Source organism: Periplaneta americana, chromosome 12 (genome assembly GCF_040183065.1).
Source record: "Periplaneta americana isolate PAMFEO1 chromosome 12, P.americana_PAMFEO1_priV1, whole genome shotgun sequence".
Taxonomy (NCBI): domain Eukaryota; kingdom Metazoa; phylum Arthropoda; class Insecta; order Blattodea; family Blattidae; genus Periplaneta; species Periplaneta americana.
Genome location: NC_091128.1, coordinates 88758608 through 88773422, shown reverse-complemented (window position 1 = coordinate 88773422; position 14815 = coordinate 88758608).

The window sequence follows — 14815 nt, the reverse complement described above, 5'->3', positions numbered from 1 at the left end:
AATTGACATTCGAGAAGCAATATAAAGGACGTCATATTTTCAGGAACTTTAAAGCTATAGTTTTTTAATTTGTTTGTACTAGGTAAAAACCGAATTACAACAAAATTTACTTACAAAAATGTCTGTAATTCTACAGAAGAACTATACTCAAAGGAGATATAATTTTTTAAAGGGATGCTAAACATGACTTTTTAGAACTTTTACGATTTTCAACCAAAATTTATGAAATTTAAACTACATAAACATGCCTACAATGTAATGATCTCTATAAAATTTCGTGCCATTAGGGCTAACGGTTTTGAAATTATATTTTAAAAATATATTTTATATAGAGGTAAATAAAAAAAAGCTCCTTGGGTCAAGGTTCTCAAAATTTTTAGATCATTATATGCTCAAAAGGTTGAAAATAGTAAAAGGAATAAAATTAAATTGATAAAATTATCGATTTCATGAATTTACCATTACAGTAAATTTTATTCTAAATACAGTATGAATATGTTCTGAAGTGGCTTAAAATTAATATTTGACACACATGCTAATTAAATTTTATTTATCAACATTCAATTGACCTTTGTTAGAAGTTTCAGATCAATCTGACAATAACTGTTTTGCAAGGAGTTTTTTTATTCAATAAACTGCTTAAAATTTCAAAGTCTAGAAAACAGCATTACAAAACATTTCTCTCAAATCAATCACGCACCGTATGTTTGGCCACATTCGATTAAAGGGCTCTTACATGGGAAATGAAAACATAGGCTATTATGAAACTAGAAGGTTCAAATGTAATTAAGTACATAGAAACAAAAAAATGGGATTTTCTTAATTTTTCACCTTTATTTCACCACAGTTTCCCTTTGCGTACTACGAATAATATACAATACTAACCACGTGGTTTTACTTTTCGGCAGACAATACTTTCCATAGGATAACTTGCTCTCTTCTCTAATTTGTAGGACTAATTAATTTTTAACATTAAGGCTTGCAATTTTTGTCTTAAATATTTTCATAATGAAAGCATAATTTTTACGCGAACTTCTCTTAGACAATAAAATAAGCTTAATCATACACAGCCCATTGAGAATCATACTATACTGACGATATTTCGGACCAATGATAATCATACTATACTGACGATATTTCGGACCAATGATAATCATGCTACACTGACGATATTTCGGACCAACGATAATCATACTATACTGATGATATTTCGGACCAATGAAAATCATACTATACTGGCAATATGTCGGACCAATGATAATCAGACTATACTGACAATATTTCGGACCAATGAGAATCATACTATACTAACGATATTTCGGACCAATGAGAATCATATTATACTAACGATATTTCGGACCAATGAGAATCATATTATACTAACGATATTTCGGACCAATGAGAATCATACTATACTGACGATATTTCGGTTAGCATTCTACAGCAATAATTACACTGTAACGTTTTCCAGACAACACTAAACTTATTCACCAATGACAATCTTACTACACTGATAGTTTTATGCTGCTCAAAACTAATACGTGATAGTTTTTTAAATGATTTCAATTATTTTATTCCAACAGTTCGAAAGTTTAAGAGGATATATTATATAGCAATCTAACTCTTACATCAATTATACAAAGTGAACAATTTTATTGTACTATTAATTACTAATAAAAGAAGTTCCAAATAAAATGCATCATGTGTAATTTTCAAATATAATAAATAATAGGCCTATCTAGTCTAGAATAAAGTGTTACATATTTTATAATTTTCAAACTAAAGGCAATTTTATAATAAAGCGTTTAATATATTAATCTCAAATTATCATTTGTTTTATTTTAAGGAGACCAAGGTCTTTATCTTCTGAAATATTTATAAACAAGGCTTAGGTATGTCTCTATAAACTCTAATCTCTGCTTGCTCAGAAAAATAATGGTATGCATTCATGCAATAAGATTAATTTTTCGCGTAGAAATTATCTAGTCGAATACTACCCGTTATGATAATTTTCTGTGATAATCAGAAAAACCACCAGCACTTGTGGTATTACTATTGATAGTTTTTACAACTGCAGCTGATGATAATTATGATAATGATTATTGTGGTGGTGAACTACGCCGTTGTAACATCTTACCATCTCATCAATTCATCGCTTAAGACTGTTTTAGTAGTCCTAAGAATGCCCTATCTGTATCGCAACTTAAAACGCAAAAACCGACGCAAGTGCAAACTTAATGTCTGCTAAGACTGTACAGGGAGGCTAGGAGACAAGTAAATCACAGATCGAGACGCAACAAAGGATTTCCTGCGATGTACAAACTGCACCAGCTACAAGTATGCATCCAGGATGAACAATACCAACATATATAATCATATCACATGACATCGCATCTCCACAGTAGCTGGATCGAAAAGCTACTCTGGTGGCCGCGGCGCTCGCCAGCATGGGGTCCGTACTTCGAATCCCCCACTTGACTGTTTGGAAACTTTACAAGAGACTTGTCGTCGCAGTATTTTTGCCTCTTATTTATTTGGTTTTGAAGCGAGGCATATATCAGGGACGATTTGGTTTTGTTTCTGGTTGCTATGGATGAGTTGGGAACGTTCGTATCGAAGCTAGTAAAATGTTGTACGAACTTATGTTAAACCTTTAGAATGCCTGACTCTCTCCGATAGAGGTTAGGCGTTCTGCGTTCAATATTCGATATGAAAATTCAGGCCACAGATTGAATTGCATATAATATGATATGATATATGATATATATTTGATATCAACATTTACATCCATGTAATGTGGACCTCACAATTTTGTATCTGGTGCCACAATTACATTTATTACATATATACACCTTTTGTAGACGCTCTTCTAATTTAGATTCATACCCTTTCTTATATTCCCTCATTATTGTACCCCCCTTTCTCCCTTACACTCATTCACTATTTACTATAATCTCTTACTTTTGTCCCTATCTACAGAGGTGTGAAAATTATTAGAATAATCTTAATTTTAAAGGTTTTTTAATAGTTCCTTCACAAATATTAATTGAATTGATGAATATTGGTATATAATATTACTATACTGATGTAGGATATATTTACTACTAACAATGCCGGAAAGCATTGTTGTACATTGGTATTTTTCTTATTTTACAATTGTTATGTGAATTCAGAAATTATTATATTATGTTGGCGGAATTGGAAACATAAAAAATTATATGCACAAAACAGATGTATACGTTCATTTGAACCTTCACAACAATGTAAACGCAAAGAACAATTTGTTTAAAGCATTTCTTAATTAATTTTTGATGTTTCCAATTCCGCCAACATAATATAATAATTTCTGAATTCACATAACAATTGTAAAATAAGAAAAATACCAATGTACAACAATGCTTTCCGGCATTGTTAGTAGTAAATATATCCTACATCAGTATAGTAATATTATATACCAATATTCATCAATTCAATGAATATTTGTGAAGGAACTATTAAAAAACCTTTAAAATTAAGATTATTCTAATGATTTTCACACCTCTGTAAAGTGATCAGCATTCCCAACTTTAAAACCTAACGACTTAATTTAGATAATTCAAAATTGACAGTTTTACAACTCCTTTCTTGATTTCCAGATCTCTTACTTGTTGCTAACCCTTACTACGTCACTATCCAAGCATATAAGAAATAATAAATCTTCAGATTCTGTGATTTTATGAACTTGTTTGTGTTTAAATGCAGTCCTTTATATTGCAATATGCATAATTAACCAGCAACATTATTGAGATTTACAATCAGTCGCACGTAATGGAACTTCCCGTCATGTAAGTTCGAAGCACTTCAGAAAGACCTTACGCGGCTTGTGATAAATTAAATGCAATAATAAAATTAGTAATGCTTATTAATGATAATTATATATGCACTATATTGAAGTAATCTACTCAAGTCAAGCGAAGTAATTAAAAATTATTACTGACCAGTATTTAAGGTGGGATAAATATGTTTCTTACTTATGTAGCACACTTCGAGAGCAATTTATTCGTTTATTATTTGTTCTTACATTGTACAAGTATTCTGCGATTAGTTTATGTAGGTTTGCTTCAATGGGGAAGAACAGCAACATTTAAGTTATACTTTCTCCACTAATATTGCTTCAAAAGTGGATAATTAAAATTTGCTTAAAAAAGTTAATAGATTATCCTACAAATTGATTATGCCGATCAATGTTTTTTTTTTTTTTTTTTTTTTTTTTTCAATTTGAACAAATATAAATATATAGTATACGTTTTGATTACACAACTTTTAACATTATATCACAAGGAATATGTATTCTCGTGTTAAATTTTACCGTATCTGGTTAACATGTTTCAGCCTGTTATGGGTCATCTTCAAAACTGGTTGGTGCTGGTCTTGGCGCCTTTCTACATAGCCAGAAACAACACATAGAACAATACGAAATATATAGAGACACACAGAAACACATCCAAATGAAATTCTCAACACACAACTCAATTTCAGAACACACACACTCTTTGACTCCACATTACACTACATAAACACACCCCCACAGGAAACACAAACAAAAGGTGCCAAGACCAGCAGCAACCAGTTCTGAAGATGGCTCATAACAGGCTGAAACATGGTAACCAGGTACGATAAAATTTAACACGAGAAAGGCATATAATACATACTGTATTCCGTGAAATGTATGTTATTAAAACGTCATTAATATAGACAAAAATATTAAGAACTACACGTTCATTCTAGCATTAAAAATTTAACATGTTCTTTAGCTCAACTTCAATGTAACAAATCACAGAGTACGGGCCAAGGTTGCACAACTCCATTTTGGTAATAAATCCAGGCCTAGGTAGTTTTAATTTTGATAATTTTAAGAATAGAATTAAGAAAATTGTTTACTATTCATGTCCCTTTTGTAGTTTTTCTTTTTCTTATCAATATATTTATTCATTGAAACTCATATTCCGTTCTTGATTTGATTCTCTATTTTTTTTATCGTAAGTAATATCTGTTTTGTAATTATTGTATTAAATTTTGTACTTTTATTGACTTTTTGTTATATTGTATTTTTTGTATAAAATTGTTATTTATAGGAACTGCCCCCGAGCACGAGCTTGCTCAGAGGTGTGTGAGCTATTTTCAGTCTGTGTATTAATGTTGTATTATTGTATCAATAAAATACAAATATACAAGCAAAATAACCAGAAAAACATAGATACCAATAAAAACTGTAAAACGCAGAAAGAAAGTTTCAAATATGTGGTAAATTACTCAGTTCCTTTTACTCGTTAACAAAGACAAGTCAGACGCGTTACATCTTTCACTGCATATTACTAACTTTTGGCTCATCATTTAGCTAGATTAGTGTTCAATATGAATTGTTTATTGTTTTATCGTTCGACTGCTTTGAAATTCCAAACCTCTCCGTCAACATTAATTCATATTATAGAGAAGACCGAATATAAAATGTTTACATTTTATCTAAAAATCTGGCTAATGAAATTCGAGGAATGCTGCAGAGTCATTTCCAAGCAAATGTGCTCCAATAGCTTAAAAAAAAGGCTCCTCAAATGCAGGTTTTACTACATTTTGGAAGCAATGTTTTATGCTTTACATTTCGTATTAGCACCTACTTGTTTGTATATACGCATTCCTTCACAATACTATCCGTGTACGACTTTTCAACGGGAACTTCGACCTGGTGATTTATTAAAGTCCTCTTTTCAGGAAGAAGGGAAGAAGTTGAAAATATGCTGGGCAAGATTTATGGACAATTTTGTCTTATCTTGGTCCCTTGGGAATTTTTTCTAATAAACTAAAATCCATATTTTGATACTCATATTATAGCGAAATCGGAACAGCCAGCATCTTATAAAATTTTATCTGAGCGACCTTTCTTAACTTCTCTTTTAATATTATCATTGCGGCATATATTAATTGGAATCTTAATATTTTTGTTTGAATGTGAAAATTCAATTTCGGATTTTATATAAGCTATATAGTTTCTAATCATATTATTATTTAGTTGGTGGAGTTAAGGCCATCAGATCACCTCTACCGCACTACCAGAATACATATTGACTTGTCCAATTATTTTGTTTCTACTTAAAAATAATAATATTTTTATGGAATACTTCCATCGAAAAGCTGTCACTTCAATTTTCTTCTGTGGAAACTGTAAAATTATGGACGGATACATACTCGTATTCACAAAAGTAATATATACAGGGTGGAGGCAAGTTTATTATATTAATTCACACGTGTTATAAATCATCACATTACGAAAAAATTGTATCAAATAATAATACATTTGTATCGACGACTAATGTGTTGAGAATTTTGAGTTCTTCGAGAAACTTAAATGCAACATGTAGCAACGGTAAGGGAATAAATAACAATGCGTAATCCTTCACTTTAATGACTTTCGGAGGTATGAGTGTGATTCTATCTGAGGTACATCAGGTGCAACGTTGTCGGCTTTCCTCAGTCACGTTACAACAGTTGACGAGGGAAATTTGCAAATTATTTTTAGGCGATGAACCGAAATCTGTAATTTCAAGACAAAATTACCATCAAAACATGGCTTACTTTACACTACCCTACAAAAAATTATATTTTAAAATATTTTAATGGAATACGCGATCACAGAATGATATTTTTAAATGGTCTGTGAAAGAATAAAATGTACTTTTATACTCGACATATTTCTGGGAATCTTATAACAGAATGAATGTAATACGTTCTCTTCAACTCTATGAAGGTCACATTTCAGCTAGATTATTTTTTAACCTAAGAGATGAAGGCTCGTGTCAGCATTTTGACAGGAACAACATTGCTGTAGATGTGTATCAGTGCATTCGTATGAATCAACAATTGATTACGCGATCCGAAGGTCCTGAGAACATAGATACGTGGAAATGGCACTGCTCAAGGATCACTTTCCCATGATGAATGTGAAGGGTTGCGGCTATGATTCAATAAAGCCATTGCGCGCGGACGTTTTATACACACCAAATTGACCATAAATTAAAAGCTTTTAAAGAGGAAACCGTGTAGTTCATAAACATCGATGCAGCACATAAATCTGTCCGCGCCGAACGTCTTCATCCAGGGCTGTGCAACACGTTTTGCCCGTGTCATTCGTTGAATAAGTGGCGCGTATTCCACAACGCGTGCAGGGTCGGGTGTGGGAATTGTGAAAGGGAATAGACATATTGATGTCCGAATGTCTGGTATAAGTCCATTCCCCATGCCGGAAGGTAGGTTCGAATCCTAGCGAGAGTATATGGAACTATGGAGATCAAACATGTGAGAACACATTTGAAGGGTACACGGGAATAATGATCAAGGTCCATTTTAGAAAGTTTCGAGAAAAACGAATTTTAAAGTTTAAGCACTTAATACTTTGTTATGTGTGTATTTAATTGAAATTGACGTACTGCAATGTCAAGAACGATGATTTCTTATTACTAGCTAGACCACATGATAGTACTTCCTTTCCACTATAAGATAGCATTATTAACTCAATTTCGGTTTTTGATGGACCTTGATCGTTTTTGCCGTGTACCCTTCATTTTCAATAATTTCTGTAAGCAGACAAAATCGTACAGGAAGAATCAGAAATCTGGGAACATCTTATTAACCCTTTCTAACCCAAATTAAATTTACAAGCAATCCATGTTGAAACAAATAGCTGTATTAGGACCAAGTTACGGGAGTGGCAACATTTGAAACAAAACTATATTGATGAAAATGTATTGAAATAGAAGTTATCCAGCAAAATTTACCTTCATATGTAACACACAAGTATATAAATGCTATAAAGTTAATTATTGCCATATGGTATCTATAGGTAAGAAAGGGTTAAGTTATACAGGGCGTTAAAAAGTATCCAATATTTTAGGAAGTGCTAGTTTGCATCAAAACAAGAAAATAATGCCTAATAAACATGGGTCCTACAACACATACTTTCTGAGCTCTGAACACTTGTTCATAGAAGGTGCTCAATGTGACCTCCATTCATGGCAATGCATTCCTCTGTCTTTCGGCGTAAGGAATCACGCACTCTTTGAAATTTGTTTTAATACGCTAATAAGAAAGTCCCGATAACGATGCCCAGTTAATCTCTGTGGTAGCACGTATGGCCTTATTAATCTATCACCATCTATGCCCATAACTTGATTGAGAATCGGTGCTGATGCCTTGTTTCCTCAATTACATGGGAATTTTCATCAGCCTACACATGCTGATTACGAAAATTCACAACACCATCTCTGCTGAACCCCGCTCATATCCGCAAACAAACTTTTATTTTCAGTATTCCTTGCGATGTATCATTATTCCAAGCCAGGGGTGTCAACTACTGTTTATCTGGTAGCCTGCTGTATTGTAGGGCAGAGAAATGCATTGCCATAAATGGACGTCACATTGAGCCCTTCTAGAAACAAGTGTTTAGATCTCAGAAAGTATGTGTTGTAGAACCCATGTTTATTAGACATTGTTTTCTTGTTTTCCTAAAATATTGGATACTTTTTAACGCCCTGTATGTCTGATACTGTGTTAGGGGAGTATAGTTCTTCCCCATTTATTATAGCAAAGAATCAACCAATTACATAATTGCAACTCTCAGCCATCTTTAAAGCCGCCATATTGAATAACGTTTTGAAGTTTCAAATGGAAAATGCATTGTGTGGCCACTCTAAATTGTGCAAAATCGGTTTTGAGGTATTTAAATCCCTGTAGAAAATATCGTACATTAAACTTTCCATAAGATTGTTACCGAATCATTAAGCTTCAGCGTGCTCTCTCTGAGTGGGGAAAATGTCTACGATTGTACATTGTCGAATATGGCCAGCATGTTGAGCACATTTTGTATAACGAATTTTGTTTTATGTTATTAACATTTCATATAATTTCTTTTCCATTCGGAATTTCAAAGTTGTATCCAACTTTATGGAAACTGTAATGTACGATATTTTCTACAGAATGTGATATATCGTAAAACTGATTTTCTCATAAAATTTTACAATTTTTGAAGTGGTCATATGATTCCTGTGATACACTTCTTTATTTTACTTTCTTTCTCCATAACAGACTTACCAATTCACCATATGACTACTCGAAAGCTCTAAGTTGCCACCAATAATATTGTCTTTGACATTTAGAATTTTAGACCCCTATAGAAATAACTGTTTCCGACCCTTGCCTTCGTATCTGAAATTGTTTATTTTGGTCTATAATTCATCAAAGTTTATAAAAAATCGTTTTTCTGTACCGGATATGGCCTATAAACTTATTAGATTCTTTGTAAACCACTGTATACATGAGAAGAGGCTACTACCAAACCTCCGAAGAAGACATTCTGTAACATATTCTGTATTCAATGACTGTGTAACCTTGTTTGGGATGCTTGCGGAATACTGAAGTACACAATAAGCAAACACCCACGCTTAGGACTGTGACTTGAACACTGAAAGTAAAAATCACTTCAGACTTTCCGTGTTCACAAGACTTGGAGGCTCAGATTTCTATCTGAAAGGCCCAGACGAATCACTGAAAAAAGCAAACACGTTTCTTGGTATCAGCAGTATTAATTCACTTCTGTATTAAATTAAACATTCATATTTCATTTTCCGGTATCATTGTCTTATATATCAGCAGTTTTAATTCACTTCTACATTAAATTAATCATTCATTTTTCATTTTCCGGTATCATTGACTTATATATCAGCAGTATTAATTCATTTCTGTATTAAATTAAACCTTCATATTTCACTTTCCGGTATCATTGTCTTATATATCAGCAGTATTATTTCACTTCTGTATTAAATTAAACCTTCATATTTCATTTTCCGGTATCATTGACTGATGTATCAGCAGTATTAATTCACTTCTGTATTAAATTAAACATTCATATTTCATTTTCCGGTATCATTGACTGATGTATCAGCAGTATTAATTCACTTCTGTATTAAATTAAACCTTCATATTTCATTTTCCGGTATCATTGTCTTATATATCAGCAGTCTTAATTCGCTTCTGTATTAAATAAGCCGTAATGTAAACAACTATCTAGAGAAAATAAGCTAAGAACTTGAAGTAGGTGACTTGTTCAATCGGTTTACAATTCGAAATGAATTTATATCTTCTCGGAAATGTTTTCGAAATTAATTGTATTTCTTTACTGTAGTTCTTAAAAGTCAACAGGAATAATACTTGTTTAGAGCTTTGCTGGGAGTTACACGAAGTGGCTAAAATTATGTAGGCCTAGACATATTCAGTTGAAAGTATTTAAATGTGAAAGCAGACAAGTATTGTAGAAAGGAATAGCTAGAATATTACAGTTAATTAAGAATTTCATGCAGTATAAAACATTATCTTTTTAATCCTATCTTTTCTGTCCAATTTGATAGAATACAACTTCGTACATATATCTTCAATTTTAAGTAAATAGTTATTTATGTAACAAGTCAATAATATTGATGATTACGGCATGAGTGAATGTTTGTCGCACGAACGATATAAGATTATCCACGAGTTGGATACAACACTTTATGGCATCTTAGCATTAAAATTGTAGGAAATAAATTATAAAATTATCGGCATCCATAGCTGACAAAGTCTTCATATGTTCGTATCGATTAGTTTCGCCTGGCATTGGCATTGAATAAAGAGAAATAGATGACCTTGCAGATATTACAAACTCTAGTTATAACTTAGGTATCAAATTTTATGTTACAAATGTTCCTTTATTTTGTTAATATAGTTTCTCTGAACCACAGAACTGGCTTATGTGATACTACAAAAGTGATACAAAATTGTTAAAGATTCTAAATAAATTATTACGTTTTCTGTCCTGCATTTAATTTCTTATTACATGGCTCGTAGAAGCGGTAAGCAAGATAGCCAGACGAGTTGTATGCATCACCACCCAAGCGTTCCGGTATTACGTCATAGCGAATACGTCATTGCTATTATTGGCATGCATGCCATAATAAGTCGATTACGCACGATATTAGATGCAGTAACAACCTGTTTATAATGTTAAGGTGGCATAAAAGAATATATAGGTGATTTTTGACAGTACGTGCTTTCTAAAATAATTTTCGAATAGGACCGGTCATTACTTTTCAAAGAAAAAGTGCATTACCTCAACAACTATGTGTCGAATTTGCTTGTAATTTTGCACAGCTTTCCATTACTCTTACCTCTAAAAGTTAAAGAATTTTAATTACGTAGCACTCGGTTAAAGCTTACAAACTATACATTAAAAAAATAGTAAGTTGTACTTATATAATAATTATATAATTTGAATATATCAGATTTAGGAGACTTAATGTCAGTCCTGAGAAATTCAGCAATGCAAGTGTTTCTGACCTACCCATCTTGACTTTGGATGCCTCAACTTCCGTTTTACCTTAGCTTTATACGATAATGCAAATTTTGGAAGTCTGTTCTTGTCCATCCTCTCGATATGTTGTAGCCATTGTTATTGGTATTATCTTATTTCCTCAACGATATTGTTTGTTTTTAATGTATTTCTCATTTCTCTATTTATCTAAACGAGTAACTTCTGAGAGGTTGTGCGAAACGCACTTTTATCGCAACAAGCCGTTTTGTTTGTTCTCTAAAATCTAAATTTTGCAATATTTCATTTACCGCAAAAGAAATTTAATTTAAAATCGTATAGCAGTCATGAATGTAATTTCAGGCCAACTTCAAGGTTTTATTTCAAAATAGACAATGAAACTTTCATTTAAATATCGTGTTTTTTTTACGATGTAATGTAAAATATAGGTTAAAATATTGTAACCTTGATAGAAGTGAATGATTACAGTGTTCTAGTGGAAAATAACAGCCTTCAGTATCAGCTACATTTTGTACGCTAAAAAACGGAAGACTGTCATAAAATTATAGTTGGATTATGCATGATTTCTGATATTTTATCTGTTCTTCTAAAGAATTGTATTTATTATTATTATTATTATTATTATTATTATTATTATTATTATTATGAACTCTATAGAATTATACCATCTCATTACAGATGTTCTCAAGACAGTTACAACAAAACTTCGGTTGTCTCTGATCTCGGCGTCTTCGTGGAAGATAACAAAAGGAAAATGTTAGAAACCACCTTCTCTGTGTGCTGTGTAATTGATCTCGAAATTTAATTTCTGTAGATTATATTCATCTTAGTTGATCCTTCCTTAGCGTACAAGATTACCACTCATGGAACAATAGAAGTAAAACAATGGAATTGTAAAATTTATTTTCATTTCTGTTCCTATAATTTAGTTTTTTCTAATTTCGCTTGTAATTTCCCATGTTTGATATAGAATGTAGAAGTGAATTGGTACTAGTGATAAATCAGTAAATACGGTAAAATTAAACGTGAAGGGTTAATAAGTTTAATTTAATATAGAATTGAATAATTAATAGTGTTGATACATCAGTCAATGATACGGAAAAATGAAATATGAAGGTTTAATTTAATACAGAAGTGAATTAATACTGCTGATACATCAGTCAATTATACGGGAAAACGAAATATGAAGGTTTAATTTAATACAGAAGTGAGTTAATACTGGTGATTTGTCAGTCAATGTTACGGGAAAATGAAATATGAAGATTTAATTTAATACAGAAGTGAATTAATACTGCTGATACATCAGTTAATGATACGGGAAAATGAAATATGAAGATTTAGGCCTAATTTAATATAGAAGTGGATTAATACTGTAGATACATCAGTCAATGATACGGGAAAATGAAATGTGAAAGTTAAATTGAATGTAAAAATGAATTAATACTGTTTATACACCAGTCAATGATACGGGAAAAAGAAATATGAAGATTTAACTTAATAGAGAAGTGAATTAATACTGGTGATACATCAGTAAATGATACGGGAAAATGAAATATGAAGGTTTAGGCCTAATTTAATACAGATATGAATTAATACTGTAGATACATCAGTCAAAGATAAGGGAAAATTAAATGTGAAAGTTTAATTTAATATAGAAGTGAATTAATGCTGCTGGTACATCAGTCAATCATACGGGAAAATTAAATATGAAGTTTAATTTAAAACAAAATTTAATTAATGCTGCTGATACATCAGTCAATGATTTCTACGTGAAAATGAAAGATGAAGGTTTAATTTAATATAGAAATAAATTAATACTGCTGATACATCAGTCAATGGTACTGTACGGGAAAATGAAATAGGCCTATGAAAGTTTAATTTAATACAGAAGTAAATGAATACTGCTGATACATCAGTAAGTGATACGGGAAAATTAAATGTGAAAGTTTAATTTAATATAGAAATGAATTAATATTGGTCAATGGTACGGGAAAATGTAATATGAAGGTTTAATTTAATATTGTGTTGTCTAGAGAAAAAACTTATACGATTTAATTTCAGTAAAAAATAAAATCTGGGAGAAGATTTCTTCCAATGTAGAACGCAAATTAGTCTGAAGTGGAAGTTTCACTCTTGCTACTGACTGATATTATAATGATATTATAGTGATTATCTGACTTGATTCCCTGTCGCTTACTATTTACATACGCAATTTGTGTGCTTAATGAAATGCCTCACACAATGAGTCTGGTCATGGGCGAGCGGACCACAATCAGTATGTGTGAACACGAATTTACCGTTACGCTCCGTGTAGAGCTCATTTGTAATTGCACATTTGTTCTACATGCACAAGTGGATCAAGTTTTAATCTGAGAGAGACAGTTGGGAAGCTTAACAAATCTTCAAATCGGTATTTGATGGCTCTAACCAAATATGTTTAGAAAATTTGACAGTGTATATTTTAATCTAATAACCGCTGTCCAATTGCAAGTCAGCTAAACATAAACTATTACGCATAAGAATTCATAAATGTTTAATTTGCATCTCAAGTAAAGTTCGAATGACAAGTTTTCCAAGTAAATAAAATAAATGTTTGACCTTTGAAAAGCTCAGGATATTCAATTTGTGTGTTTTAAATCTAGTAGTTTTAGTGCCAAAATAGTTACATTTGGACTGGTTTATGTACCTCAAACTATTTACGCTAATGTTTCTTACAAATTGGCACATATCAAGGATTTTAAGATTTAGATTAAAACATATTAATTCCAGTTGTTTTGATACCAAAATGGTGGAGCTCTGAATGATGTCTTGCAGATGAAATATTATTATGGGGTATATTTATAATCTGCTGACTTATTACATCTGTTTAATTTTCTCACATTACGATAGTGCGGTAGATATCACGGACTTCAACATTTAGATTACGATATTTTAAGTCCAGTAGTTTTAGTGCCAAAGTAGTTACATTTCGACTAATGCATGTGCCTTAAGTTATAGTGAATTGTGTAATCTATTGACTTTTACATCTGTTTAATTTTGTCACAAAGTGGCCGGGATTTATTAGCGCGGGTTTGAACATTTAGATTCAGACATATTCCATTTAGTAGCTTTAGTACCGAAATGGTAGAGTTTAGAATGAAACCTGTGGGTGAAATTATTATGGGGCGTATTTATAATCTGCTGACTTTTTTTTTTTACATCTATTAAATTTTCTCGCAATGCGACAGGTATCAAGGATTTGAATATTCAAATTAAAATATTTTAAATCCAATAGTTTAGTAACAAAATTATGGAATATGAAATTACCGTATGTTTGATTTTCTCGCAACGTGGTATATATCAAACCTGAGTCGCCTAGAATCAAACTGCACTTTATCAAAAAATCTGATTTGTCAGAAAAGACGAAAAACTAGTGCAGTTAGACTC